At 39.1% G+C, this 13,368-nt stretch overlaps 1 protein-coding gene across 5 annotated transcripts in view; it reads left to right on the top strand.

The window, feature by feature from the left end:
* Nucleotides 1-13,368, top strand: part of G6PC1 (glucose-6-phosphatase catalytic subunit 1) — a 49,594-nt gene that overhangs the window by 11,662 nt on the left and 24,564 nt on the right. The window contains exons 5-6 of one of the 5 annotated variants that reach the window (XR_006506067.1): nucleotides 11,093-11,156; nucleotides 11,407-11,420. The exons of 1 other annotated variant lie outside the window; for it this stretch is intronic. The gene's annotated coding sequence lies outside the window, so the exon portion shown is untranslated. Of the gene's footprint in view, nucleotides 1-11,092; nucleotides 11,313-11,406; nucleotides 11,421-13,368 lie in introns of those variants that run through there. 3 more of the 5 variants (XR_006506066.1, XR_006506069.1, XR_006506070.1) reach the window with 3 other exon arrangements.

Here is a 13,368-nt window from a genome sequence, read left to right as displayed (position 1 = left end):
CTCTCTCTCTCTCTCTCTCTCTCTCTCTCTCTCTCTCTCTCTCTCTCTCTCTCTCTCTCTCTCATACCACCTCAGCCCCATAATATACATGTGGGTGACTTCATGTTGGGAGCCTTCTGCTACTTCTGCTTCTCACAAATTCTTTGCCTCTTTTTCTCCTAAATCCAAAAATGGGGATAGACAAGTTTGTAAGCCTGAGTCAGGGCCTCCAATAGTTCCATGGTTAGGGCAAAACTCTCTAGGCTGGAAGGGTTAAGGAGAAGGATACGGGGAAATTTCTGAGTAGCAGGCATCATCTCTAATGTTTCCTTCATGACACCATGTAATAAGCATGGCCAAATCAGGACTATTTTAAAATAGAGGGATCAATATGGGTTTGCCAGAGTAGGACAAAGCTATACAGAATATGTTGTCAGGAATTAGAGACCAATCAAAATTCTAAATAACTAGGGCACAATTAAGAGTTCAAAAAGGTTTATGTCTAAGTAAAGATCACCATGGTTATAGGATATAGATCAACATAGGTTACTCTAACAAAGTTGGAATACTAAAGATTCCAAGCCCGATAATATAATGTCAATAAGGTTTGGGGCAGAGTCTTTAAAGTGCCAAGAAATAACCTCCAAGGCTGCTGCTGCTTCAGTAGAGTTTTCTTGCTGAATAAGTTCTATTATCCTGGGTACCTTGGACTTACTTGATTTGCTCTTCCCTATCCCTGGAATGGAAACCTTTAAGTTTAAAAGGTTTTAACTTGTTAGAGCAAGTCTAGATCTCTTAAGGGAGAGTCATTTAGAGGTAGAAATTACCTTAGATTTTTTTTTTTAACCCTCACCTTCTGTCTTAGAATCAATGTTAAGTATTGGTTCCAAGGCGAAAGAGTGGTAAGGGCTGGGCAATTAGGGTTAAGTGATTTGCCCAGGGTCACACATCGAGGAAGTATCTGAGGTCAGATCTGAACCCAGGACTGCCTGTTTCCACTATTCACTGAGTAACCTAGCTGCCCTCCTTAGATATTATCTTATTCAACTTCACTTATTTTACAAATGTGGAAAGTAAAGAACCTTTGGTAATTGTGTCCCAAGAATCTTGATTTCTTAACAGATTTAGAGATCTTCTGAAAGGTCCAATTTCCCTAGTAAGTAAGATTGAGATAGAAGCAAAAAGGAGAAAGTTCTGGTCTGTTGAAGGGGTACCCTGCTTCTTTACATTAGAATTCTTTGCCAAGATCTTGCAAGCCTCAAAATATTATATAAATATATGCTGCTATAATAGTAACCACCAGTATACTGCTATTACTTTTCCTTAATAACTTGATCATCTAGGCTAGCAGAATCAAACTCAAAAAGAAATGGTGGTTAGGGGCAGCTAAGTGGCTTGGTGGATTGAGAGTCAGGACCAGAAGTTGTGGGTTCAAATCTGACCTCAGACACTTCCCAGCTGTGTGACCCTGGGCAAGTCACTTAACCCCAATTGCACAGCCCTTATGGCTCTCCTACCTTAGAACCAATATACAATATTGATTCTAAGATGGAAAGTAAGGATTTAAAAAAAAAAAGAAAAGAAAAGAAATTGTGGCCACTAAATCATATATAAGGATCCCTGTGGACTGCCTATTGAATTAGAAAACTACATAATATTATTTATGTTCTATTTACTTTTATTTCTTTTGTCAAATTATATTTTAATCTAGTTCAGCTGGAGTGTTGGCACCATATGTTTGACACTTCTGATCTAGGGCCAAGGCAAGAAGCCTGGCAAAAGGGATTCTGGAAGTAAATAGTATCTCTCTCACACTGAGCTGAAAACAGATATAATAATGTGATTTATGGTTTTAATAGCATGGTCTTAAGTTAGTGATTGCATATCACAGATTAAAAGTTTATTTCACATTAGTAAATCCAGTTTTATTACTTTTGTCCAAAGGCCATTGCAGAATATATAGAACAAAGAGCATGAACAGTGTGAGAGGATAGGCAAGTTTCTCAGTCTCTGTTTCTATTAGTCAGTATATGCGATGCTTGCAGTGTAGGGACTAGAAGGTGATAAGCTCGTGAACAGGAGAACTAATTACTCCCTGGTGACTGGCCTCCCTATGGGCAGTGCCACGCACAGCAAGCATGATTTTCTCTTGAAGTATGTACTCTCAGCCCTACTCCATTTGGGGGAGGAGGAAACTGCAAGGTGCCTGCAAACAAATGGCCTCCGGAGAGCTAACTCCAGCCCTTCCCACAAAAGGATTGCCATAGGCTGCACTGTGCCTGCAATTCTTTTTGGCCCTTTTTTCTGTTTTTACCAAGTTATAAAATATGGATTAACAAAATCTCTATTAAGTCTAGCTTCAAGCTTGCCTTTGTGCATGGTCTTGGATTCTCTCTCTCCCTCTTCTCTCTCTCTCTCTCTCTCTCTCTCTCTCTCTCTCTCTCTCTCTCTTTCTCTCTCTGTCTTATCTTTCCTTCTGTCTTAGAATCAGTACTAAATATTAGTTCCATGGCAGAAGAGGGGTAAGGGCTAGGCAATGGGAGTTAAGTAACTTGCCCAGGGTCACACAACTAGGAAGCCTAGGAGGCCCATCTCCAGGCCTGGCTCTCTATCTGCCAAGCCAGCTAGCTGCCACCCTAGATTCACTTTCTCTGTCCCATCACCATAGTACAATCTCCCCCTCACTCCTTACATATCAGCTCCTGGGGAGGGAGAGGAGAATAGGTTCATAAATTAGCTCCATTCTTATAGAAATTGTCCCAATTCCAAGTCCAAAACCACCCCTCAGGCTCAAGTGCCGAGGCCCCTGGCTTGTCAGGGCTTCCATATCTGGATGATTCAGTCCTGGTTCCTAGGTCACCACGGCCCAAACTCCCAGGGCCCCTGAGGATCATCTCTGGCACCTAAAATGGAGAAGGACAAACAACCCAGAACAGAAGCACCCGCCCCCCCATGCCCATGTTCAGTTCATGGTGTCCAGGCTGCGGATGAACTCTGATCTTCATTCTTTGGACATACCCATCAGATAAAATCTGCCAGAACAGTAGAAAAGAAGTGGGAAAAAAAATAAAGCCAAAAAAGAGAAGTAGGCTTAGTCAACAGTTTTAAAGATACAGGCAGCAGGTCAAAGGACACTACCCAGACTCACACCGGGGATGCAGGTTTCCATGTCACCCAAACTTCTTATGCCCAGACCATCCTGGTTATACCTATATCAAAGCTACCAGGGCAACAGAACACAAAAAGAGAAAAATTTCAGTTAATCATTTTTCAGAGCTTCCAGTTTTCTATTTCCAACTGCTTTGTTTTAGAAGATAATGGGAACTTGTAAAACCGAACAATACGGAAAAAATTTAAAAATAAAAAGAAGATAGTGGGGGTGAGCCCCTCTTTACATGAAGACATTTCAAAATGGCTTCCACGATCTAAGTGACTGTGGCTTTCATCTATTTAGTACGAGTTTTCCAAGTGAGTGTTTCATTAAAATAACTGCCTACAGCTACATATTTAATAGGCTGATGGCCTATTTTGTAGTCGATGGCAACTTGCTAGGTTTCTTTCCCCAAAGCATCACTGTAGCTGTGGAATAATAAATATTTAATGATTTTTTTTCCTCTGAAGTACTTGCCTAATTTAGATAATAGCCTTTAAAAGATCTATATAAATAAATGATAGCAGTAAAATATCATCCTCCTATAGGAGAATAGAACTTTTGCAAGAACCAGGTGATGGGGGAAAAAAAGAACACTGGGTTTGATAATCTTTTGATTACCATTTGTTGTTGAGATAAGGATAGAATAGCCCCTTGCTCAACAGAAATTACCTTCAAGGAACCAGAGATCTTTATTTTTATTATGACCGTGGTGTCCCCAGAGAGCTGATGGAGAAGAAATAAAAGTCATTTATTAATATGAGTGTCAGCTAATTTGAACCAGAGGCTAGCTCTTTCTCCAAAATTAACTTCAGCAATGACTCCAATTCTCAAGTCTCTGGACACAAAATCAGCTCTGGTTCAGTGAGGTTGAAGGCCAAATGCCACACAGGCCAGTGACCGCTAACTAAATGGGTTCACTGTGCTATTGGGGAGCTGGATTCTTAGAGTTCTGAAGATGCCACAGAAGCATTCCATTGGTCTTACCAAATATTGCACTTTATTCATTTACTGACATGGTTCATAACACCCTTGTGAGCAACTCCTTATTAGGGTCATTTTGTTCAATCAGCTAAATGTACTTCCAGAGTCAGAGCACAACCAATGAAGCTGAGAGGCAGTGACAAACACCTGGGTGAGATTCTTTCATTAGCCAGATTGAAAAAAAAATTTTTTTTTAAACCCTTACCTTCATCTTAGAATCAATATTGGTAAGGGCTACACAATGGGGGTTAAGTGACTTACCCAGGGTCACCCAGTTGGGTTGTGTCTGAGGCCAGATTTGAACCTTTGGCTCTCAATCCACTGAGCCACCCAGCTGCCCACTCCCTACCCCCACACTGATTTTATGATTATTACAATGATATTTACTCCCTTAGATTGTGAGCTCGTTGATGGCAGGGACTGTCTTTGCATCATCAGTGCCTGACCCATAGTAGGATTTAGTAAATGCCTACAAATATAGAAGTAGCAGAATGTATAAGTTAAATGAGTAATGAAAATAATGCAAATATCCTTAGTTTACCTACTTGATATTTGTCAAATACTGCTGCTCAATACCTGTCCCTTTCAAAGTAGACTGGATCCTACTGTTCCTAATCCTGTGGATTAAATATTATTGAATTTGTATTCATTTCTAGATAATAATTAATGGGGCATGTATTCTCCTTGTTCTTTCCCTTCGATAGTCATATTTCCAAGGCAAAGGAGGCTGCAGTAGAAGCAATCTAGTTTGGTTCTACTCCATTGAAGCTGTTCTAAGGTCACCAGGGACCTTCTCATTGTCAAAACCAGTGACCTCTTGGAGGCCTCACCTTCCTGGAATTCTCCTCTTCCCCTAAATCTTGGCCTTCCATGTGGCTTCATCTTTTTCTCTTCTCTTTCTAAGTTTCCCTTAGCAAGTTCATCCACCCCTACTGGCTTTTTTTTTTTTTTTAAACCTTCTGTCTTGGAACTGATACTGGGGACAGCTAGGTGGCTCAGTGGATTGAAAACCAAGCCTAGAGACAGGAGGATCTGGGTTCAAATGTGGCCTCAGATATTTCCTAGCTGGGTGACCCTGGTCAAGTCATTTAAGCCCAATTGCCTAACTTTTACCCTTCTTTTGCCTTGGAACCAATACATGGTATTGATTATGACAGAAAATAAGGGTTATTTTTTTTTAACTAATACTAGTATCAGCATACTAAGTAACTGGCTCTCAGTTTAAGATGGGGAGTGAAGAGAAAGGGCAGCCTTTGCTCTGAAGCAACCTGTTCTCATTGTCTGTTCTTAGTCTTAGAGGAAGTAGGACTAGTTGGTACCTAGAGCCTGGACACCTTGCTCGACCCTGTGGGCTTTCCTTCCTAGGTGGTAATAGCAGCAAGATTGGCTGTTCCTTCTGGCTCCTGGCCCCCTCTCCTAGAACCCTCTAAAATTACCTTCCCAGAAATCTAAATTCAAACATAGCACCAACTGTTGAACTCTGTGATAGCATTAGCTTGAGATTCGGGTGCTGTATATTTACATTTCATCTATGAATTTTCTAAAATCAAGTAAAAAGAATTCTCATTTATACTTTATTTTTTTTTTACATTTCATTCTATGAAATTGTAAACCCCTTAAGGGTAAGGAATATTATTTTTTGTATTTGTTTCCCCAACACATACTAGGCACTTAGTACATGTACTAATTCAATTATTATTGAATTAAATTACTGAAATTATCTTTTTTTTTAAAACTCTCATCTTCTACCTTAGAATCAATTGTAAATATCAGTTCCGAGGCAGAGAAGTAAAGGCTAGGCTATTGGAATGAAGTCACTTGACCAAGGTCATACAACTAGGACGTATCTGAGGCCATATTTGAAATCAGGATTTCCACCCCCACCCCGCCCACTGCCCCATCCCCAAGCCTGGCTCTCTATCCACTGAGCCACCTAGCGGCCCTGATTGTTGTTATCATCTTTCTAGCCTCCTCTTCACTCAGAAAAATGTAACCTCTTGAGGGACAGCAAAGCTCCCTTTCTGCTGCCCATCACAAAACTGTGGACCTTGCTCAGCTATTGCCTACATTCCTTCTGTTCCCTGAAGCAAGTATAATGAAGGTTTCCCTCATTAACTATTTTTTATTACTTAGAAGTTCCTGTAATCACTGGAATGATTTGGTACTGAATAAAACATAGAGAAATCGATTAGTGGGACAGATTAGGAACACAGCATGCTGAAGCAAACATAGTAGCTTAGTGTTTGATAAAACCAAAGATCTGAGCTACCGAGGAATAAGGTCACCCTGTTTGGCAAATACTGCTGTTAAACTATTTTAAAAGTCTCTTAGAAATTAGGTTTAGGGGCACCTAGGTAGTTCAGTGGTTAGAGAGCCACACTTGGAGATGGGAGGTTCAAAATGGCCTCAAAAACTTCCTAGTTGTGTGACCCTGGGCAAGTCATTTAACCCCCATTGCCTAGCCCTTACTAGACTTCTGTATTAGTATCAATTCTAAGACAGAAGGAAAGTTTCTTTTTTTAATTAAAAAAAAGAAATTAGGTTTATACAAACATCTTACCTCACAAACTAATATAAGCTCCAGATATACAACTTGGGTATAAAAGTTATATCATAAACAAATTGAAGGATATGGAAAGAAGATAAGGATAGGTGAAAATTTCTTGACCAAACAACGAATTAAAAAGTTCATAGAAAATTAAATGGATAATTTTTGTTATATAAAATTAAAAAGGTTTTTCATAAAGTCAGGACATTTAAATTAGAGGGAAAGGAGCAGCTAGGTAGCACCATGGATAGAGTGCTAGTCCTGAAGTTGGGAGGACCTAGGTTCAATTTGGCTTTAGATACTTCCTATCTGTATGATCTTGGGCAAGTCACTTAACTCCAATTGTCTAGCCCTTAAGAAATGAACTTTATCTGGGACAATCCTGAAAGACTTATGATTGGGATTGCTATTCACCTTCAGAGAAAATGATGCTGGGGTTGAATGGATGTGGATCAAAGCATACTATCTTTCATGTCAGTGAATTTACGGTTTTATTTTTGAGTTTTGGTTTTGTATGAGTGTGTTCTTACAACAATAACCAATGTGGAAGTGTGTTCTGCATGATAATGAAAATAAAATTAAAGAAATGCACTTTAAGAAATAATGAAGGTGATAGTCCCAATAAAACCTGCGAAGACTTGTATGAACTGAAACAGAGTGAAGTGATGTAGAATCAGGAGAGTTCCAATTTACACGACAATAACATTATAAAGAAAAGTAACTTTCAAAGTCTTTCGAATGCTCATTAACACAATGGCAAACCATGATTCCAGAGTTCTCATGATGAAGCCTGCAACCTACTTCCTGACAGAGAGGTGATCAGCTCAAAGCACATAGGTTTTTGGATGTGGCCAAATGTAGGAATTTGGTTTTTATGACTATGCCTTTTTATTAAAATAATTTTCCCTTTTTTTGTCATTTAATTGAGAGTGGGGCAATAGGAGGAAAAGAAAATAAATGTTATTGAAAAATAAAATTTTTATTATTATTTCACATTTTTAAATTAATTTTTTAAAGGAAATTCCTTCAGACTCTCATCTTCTTTACCCCTCACTTTCAATCCCAACCTGAAAACAAGCACATAACCATCCCTTCTCCATTCAGTGTTTTCAGATTTAGAATAATAAAGTTTAATTGAACAAGTAACCCAAGTAGTAAAAGTTATTCAATAACAAATATTTATCAAATATTTACTATATGTGAAGCACAGTGCTAAATCTTTTTTCCCCTTTATAGCCAGGTCACTTAGCCCTAAAAGTCTTCCATGTAGAGTATTATTCTTTACATAAAAGAGTCAAATAGGGGCTGCTAGGTGACTCAGTGTCACCTAGGGCAACAGGTCTGGAAATAGGGAATCTTGGGTTCAAATTTGACCTCAGACACTTCCTAGCTATGTGATCCTGGGCAAGTCACTTAGTCCCATTTGCCTAGCCCTTGTTCTTCTATCTTAGGGTTGTTACTAAGATAGAAAGTAAGGATTTAAAATTTAAGTCAAATAATTGCAAGATAACTGCTTTTTTTTATTCCTGAAGAATATCATGAAATAAGTGTTATGAAAAGTCCAAAGAAGGCCCAGGAGTGCTCTGGGAAAATAAGGCATAGCATCTGCTGACCTTGTCTCTGGATGGACCCTGGAAAAGCTGATTCAGCAGCTGCGAGTCTCTAATTGTACTCTTTATGCTTTGTCAGCACCCAAGCCTAGTTACAGAAGCTGCTAGGTTGTTATCTTCAGAACTATGTCCCCTTTCATATTCACCCCAGAGTGCCCAGTAATGAGCTTCCAAAGGGTAAATTACTCCAAACATAATAAACTCCATCAATCAACAAACATTAAACCCATACTATGTATGTACTGCTTCAACTTTGGTTTTCTTCCTTCCCTCCTTCTTTCCTTCCCTCTTTCCTTCCTTCCTTCCACCCTCCCTCCCTCCGATCCTTCCTCCCTCCCTCCCTCCCTCACTTCCTTCCTTCCTTCCTTCCTTCTTTTCTTCTTTCCTTCCTTCCTTCCTTAATCCTATGTGCCTCATTTTCCTCAGCTATAAAATGAGCTAGAGAAAAAAATGACAAACCAGTCAGAATCTCTGCCAAGAAAACCCTAAATAGGGTAATAAAGAGTCAGACATGCCTGAGATGACTGAACAATAAAAAAAAATAGTAGAATCATGAAATGTCAAAGTTGAGAGACCTGTTTTAACCCACTTTACAGAGGAGAAAACTGCAGCCTGGAGACATGGATGATTTATCACAGAGTTAACTTGAACAAAGACTAAAGAGACATGCAGGTCCAAGACTAAAATTTTGGTCCTGGATATCTACCGTAAGGGACGGGCATGAACATTTATTTATATAGCACTTACACTTTGTGCCAGGCACTGTGCCCATAATTATATGAAGATACACACATATTATTCCATTTGATCCTCATAACAACCCTGTGATGTATTAACCTCGTTTTACTACTGAAGAAATTGAGATAGATGGAGATGAAGTGAGTTGCCCAGGGTCACATAGTAATAAGTATCTGAGGTCACATTAGAGCTTAGGTCTTCATGAGCCACCTCAGCTGCCTTATATGATAGTAACTCACTTATATAGTATTTTACATTTTACAAAATGCTTTTCTCAGGGAAGCTTTACAAAGTACTTAGTTCAAATTTTTTAAATCTATTTAATTAGTTAATTTAGACAATTTTTTTTTCCATAGAGCAAGCTCCAGAATGATCTATCCCTAGTGTCTAAGGACCTCTCTGTCTCCCTATGCTAAACTGGGTGATGGCCACAGGTGCATTTATCTTTCCAATTAAGTGCTATTAAAATTTTTTAAATTAATTTCCGGGGGGCTAAGTAATATATTTTTTTCTGGAAAGGGGGCAGTAGGCCAAAAAAGTTTGGGAACCACTGGTATAGATAAATATCGCTGGAATTTGGTGGCATCTTCCCTAAGGGAGGTACACCTTGAGAGGAGCAGAAGGGAGGCTGAGAGTTTGCTCCTTCCCTTGCCTATCTCCAAAAGAGATATTGGACTAAAAGTATATTTATCTGCTCCCTAAAATATTTTGGTATTTAGGAATAGAAGTCTGGTTCAGAAAAAAAAAAAAGTTATTTCCTTTGTTGATCTTAAGGAATGACCCTCTCCACCAAATGCTAGTTGTATAAAAGGTCATCCAAATAGTGAATAACAAGTAAAGCCATCTTTTTTTCTTTTTAAATTAACTAAAATTGATATTTTTGGTCTCATCCACTATCCCACTGAAAAAGAAAATCTTTATGACAAATAAATACAATTAAGCAAAGCAAATTCTCTTATTGGCCATGTCCAAAAATTCTAAGACATAACAACCTCACTCTCAGGAAGTGGGAATATGCTTTGTCATTGGCCCTCTAGGATTATGATTGATCATTTCATTCATGGTTTTTTTAAAACTCTTATTTTCTGACTTAAAATCAATTCTAAGGCAGAAAAGCAGCAAGGGCTAAGCAATGAAGGTTAAGTAACTCACCCAGGGTCACACAACTGGAAAGATGTCTGAGGTCAAATATGAACCCAGGCTCTTTTGTCTCTAGACCTGGCTCTCTATCCATTGTGCTACCTAATTATCTCTTGTCTCATCAATTTTAAGGCTTTCAAAATGGGTCGGAGGTGGGAGGTGAGTTTAGTGTTCTTAATGAATAAATTATTTTTCTGGTTTTGCTCACTTTACTCACCATTTCATAAAAGCCTTCCCGGGTTTCACTGAAACCATCCCTTTCTTCATTTCTTATGGTACAATAGTATTCATATAACAAACTGATTGATACTGCTTTAGTTTCTAGTTCTTTTCTATTAATAAATCCATTTATCTAAGCAAATTATAAACAGAAATCAGATAATTTATCTAGATTAGGATCAAATGAGTTAACATATATAAGGTATTTTGAAAACCTTAAAGTGCTATATTAGTTCTTCTTATTATTAGAATATGCCAGAAAATACACAAAAGTCAATAAATTGTTTACGTGGGAACAACATGAGATCTCAGCTCAAACCAAGAGAAAATTCCTAATCTCATCCAAAGGGAAGTTTTCCCTCTGAAGACCCTGAGAGACAAGATGGAAAGTAAAGGCATATTGAGGAGTTGGTCTCCCTTACATCCCTGTAGCTTCCAAAATCTTTCTCTCCAAGTTTTTCTCCCAAAGTATCCAAAATGTCATTTCCCCAAGATGCTCTGGCATCAACTCCTTGCCTCCTTTACACAAGTATACAGTGCCACCTTCACATTCTCCTCAGTGATTAATAAAGAATCACATTTTCCTCCATAAGCATTATACAGCACAAAGCTTCTCCTCTTCCACCCTCCTTAGATGTGGCTAGGTAACAGAATAAGACATATATTTTTAAATATGACAGTAGTATGGATTTGTTTCATTTGACTATATTTATTTGTTTCAAGGATTGTATTTTTCTTTTTTATTGAGAGAAGAGGCCTATCAAATGTTGCTAAAGAAAAAAAAGAGGTGAGTCACTGAAGCATTTTTTAAAATTCACATATGAGATCAGGAGAGGGAAATATGAACAAGATATGTTTGAAAATAACATGCTGAATTTAGCATATCCTTTTTTCAAAAAAAAAACAGGCTATACATATTACATGAAAGTATGGATATAACCTATATCAGACTATTCAACATTTGGGATCAGTGAGCAAGGAGGGAGAAAATCTGAATTTTACGATGTCAAAAAATAATTGTCAATGTGTTTCTACAGGTAACTGAAAAAGAAATTTTTTAAGCAAGCTATACATTAAAAAATTAAATGAGACGCAGAGTGAAAGGAACAGATCCAGGAGAACATTGTACACAGAGACTGATACACTGTGGTACAATCTAACATAACAGACTTCTCTACTTAGCAGCAATGCAAGGATCCAAAGTAAGGCTGAGAAACTTATGAGAAAGAAAACTAGCCACATTCAGAGGAAGAACTGTGGGAGGAGAAACACAGAAGAAAAACAACTGCTTGAACACATGGGCTGATGGGGATATTATTGGGGATGTAGGAACTAAATGATAACTCTAGTCCAACTATCAATAATATGGAATTAGGTCTTGATCAATGATACATATAAAACAGTGGAATTGTGCTAGCTAAGGGGGGTTAGGAGGGATTTGGGGGAGAGGGAAAGAACATGAAATATGTAACTAGGGGAAAATATCCAAAATTAAAATTAAAAAAAAAATTAAATGAGTTGAACCCAAATAACCTTTGAGGTCCCTTCCAACTCTAGATCTGAACCATGAATTAGTAGTACTTTACCTTCCATGTTAGAATTGTGTATTGATTCCAAGGCAGAAGAGCAGCAGCCAGGGCTAGGCAAAGGGGTTTAAGCGACTTATTCCGAGTTACACAGTTAGGAAGTGTCTGAGGGAACATTTGAACCCGGGCTCTCTTGTGTCCGGTTCCTGGCTCTCTACCCGCTGAGCCACCTAGCTGCCCCCTAAGTATCAACACTAAGAGAGAAGAGTGGCAAGATCTAGGCAATTGGCGTTAAGCCCAAAGTCACAAAGTTATGACGTGTTTTGAGTGGAAATGTGAACCCCAAACCTCCCATCTCTAGGCCTGGTTCTCCATCACTGAGCCTAGCTGCTCCGTGCATATAGATTTCTGACCTTGGGGCCAGCTACTGAAAAATGGGGGCCAGCTTGGTTTAAGGCATAAGTTCCCCGAAATTGGTTTTTAAAAAATACATATTTCAACATAATTGGCTTCCTTTGCAATATTCTATTTGATTGTACATATTTAATAACATTATTCACGGGCTCCCAACCGCTCCTCAGGAAAACTCAGAGTCCGCCACCACGCGGAGGAAACGAGGGAGGAGGGGAAGGGAATGGATCGAGCCGGAAGAAGGCTAATCTTTTGTGGAATATTCCATTTTACCGGCATGTGGGGAGGAGCCCTACCTTCCTTCCAAAATCACTGTAGGAGGGTCCTAGTTCGATTCCAAACCACCGGAAGCAAAAGATATCGGCTACGTCTAAGAATAAATAGCCAAAAGGGCTTAGATGGACTTCTTTAGATGAGGTTCCGGCTCAACCTCACCACCCCTCGCCTAGGACCCCATGGGTCAGCCCAAGTCATCGACTTGTCCCTTCACCCCGCCCCCGCCCCCGCCCCTCTCGATCTCGGACTCGGACTCGGACCCGGAGCCTCTTAACCGAGTAATTCATCCTCTGGCTTTGGGTTTATGAGGAATGAAATCCTTCGTGGTGCTTTTTTGTAGAGACACTAAATATGAGTCGGTGACTGGGACACTGAGTGATTCCCAGCCCCCAGGCATTCTAGGCCCGAAGGAGGCCAAATAAAATATTTAATAAGAGGCTAAAACGGTAGTTAGATTTTGGGGAAGGCCCAAATAGCCTTAACAGCCTAGACGAGACAGTCTGGCACTGTCCACCCAGGGGCAGAGCTGTTCTCTTTTCTTTAACCCTCCTCCTCTGTCTTCTGACAGGATCGTAAGGTTATTTAAGGTTGTTTTTGAAATAGGAATCACTAGGGAGAGGAATAGAACCACAAAACATATTTCTTAAAGCTAGAGAAAAAAAGACAGATCGTTAAAGAGTCAGCAGTCGAAAATGGGTTTTCTTTGGGATTTTTGACTTAGGAATCATGGGTTAGATTTAGATCTAAGGAGGCCTTAATTAAAGGCCATCTAGTCTTTATCATAAG

This window comes from Gracilinanus agilis, chromosome 4 (genome assembly GCF_016433145.1).
Source record: "Gracilinanus agilis isolate LMUSP501 chromosome 4, AgileGrace, whole genome shotgun sequence".
Classification (NCBI taxonomy): Eukaryota; Metazoa; Chordata; class Mammalia; order Didelphimorphia; family Didelphidae; genus Gracilinanus; species Gracilinanus agilis.
The sequence above is the reverse complement of the archived record's forward strand: the minus strand, read 5'-3'. Positions and strand labels throughout refer to the sequence as shown.